Source organism: Eretmochelys imbricata, chromosome 10 (assembly GCF_965152235.1).
Source record: "Eretmochelys imbricata isolate rEreImb1 chromosome 10, rEreImb1.hap1, whole genome shotgun sequence".
Lineage (NCBI taxonomy): Eukaryota > Metazoa > Chordata > Testudines > Cheloniidae > Eretmochelys > Eretmochelys imbricata.
The window spans coordinates 46,386,795-46,388,201 of NC_135581.1; the positions used below are offsets into that span (position 1 = coordinate 46,386,795).

The 1,407-nt window shown below is 55.9% G+C and overlaps 1 non-coding gene across 1 annotated transcript; it reads left to right on the forward strand.

Moving 5' to 3' along the window:
* Nucleotides 1-72, forward strand: TRNAH-GUG (transfer RNA histidin (anticodon GUG)). The gene has a single exon. It is a non-coding gene; the product is annotated as a tRNA-His (tRNA).
* Nucleotides 73-1,407: the final 1,335 nt, after the last annotated feature.

The window sequence follows — 1,407 nt, forward strand, 5'->3', positions numbered from 1 at the left end:
GCCGTGATCGTATAGTGGTTAGTACTCTGCGTTGTGGCCGCAGCAACCTCGGTTCGAATCCGAGTCACGGCATCGCTTTGACAGCGATATCACGGCATGTGGGCACTGAAAACTTTTTAGTGGGGGGGTTGCAGACCAGACAGCGCCAGCTTCTTAGGGGGCACCCAGGCACAGCCAGCCTGTTACAGGGAACTGCGGGTTTCAGAGTAGCAGCTGTGTTAGTCTATAATACACCCCCCTCACTGTTCCTCAGACCTTCATGTCAACTGCTGGAGATGGCCCACCTTGATTATCACTGCAAAAGTTTTCTCCCCCTCCCCCTCCCCCGCTCTCCTGCTGGTATTAGCTCATCTTAAGTGATCACTCTGGTTACAGTGTGTATGGTAACACCCATTGTTTCATGTTCTCTGTGTATATAAATCTCCCCACTGTATTTTCTACTGAATGCATCCGATGAAGTGGGCTGTAGCTCACGAAAGCTCATGCTCAAATAAATTGATTAGTCTCTAAGGTGCCACAAGTACTCCTTTTCTTTTTAGGGTACTACGGGACACCCAGGCACGTCTAGCCTGATATGGGATTGGTGGACACATGGGCACAACCAGCCTGTTACAGGGGTAAGGGACACCCTGGCACAGCTAGCCTGTTTGGGGGACACAGGGCACGGCCAGCCTGTTACGAGGTTGGGGGACAGTGCCAGTGTCTATGTCACTGGCCCATCTGTCACCAGACCCCAGCTCTGGTGCCACAGAAGAGGGTGGTGTTGGCCAGTCTGCACTGTTCCGAGCACGCCCCTTGCCATGGATGTGGCCCGGTCCCAATGCACAGGGGGTCCCTGCGCAGCTGTCCAGTTTCATGGGCTCAGGATCATCCCAAATGTTCTGGGTTTTGTACCTCAGAGGTGGGTGCAACTCCACTCCCAGCCCTCTCCTCCCCTTGAGGAGGACTGAGCAAGGACCCGGTGCTCTGCTAAAGCAGGGCCTGAACGAGGGCCATACTGTTCTGTACAGAGACCTGGCCTTGGCACATCTGGGCCGCCATGCAGCTGGGAAGGGGAGCCCCTCTCAGACACCTGGAGAGGACTGGCGGAGCCGTTCCCAGCTGCTGGTACTATATGCCAGTTCTTGTGGCACCGACTGTCTGAGCAGTGTCTGGCGCTGCGCTGAGCTGTCCTGCAGGCTCCACACCCAACTCCTTTCTGTCCATGATGCCACTGAGGTCACCAGGCATTGCCCAACTCTCTGCCGGTTTCTCCACTGATCCAACACTGTTCTGCTAGGAAGATATTTCAGCTTCACATGTGGGGAGAGCCCAGGGCTAGGATAGTGGGGGAGCTGCAGGTTGAGACTGAGGCACAGCAGCAGAGCTGTCCTGGCGAGGGAGCCCATGGCTGGAGACTGCAGGTCG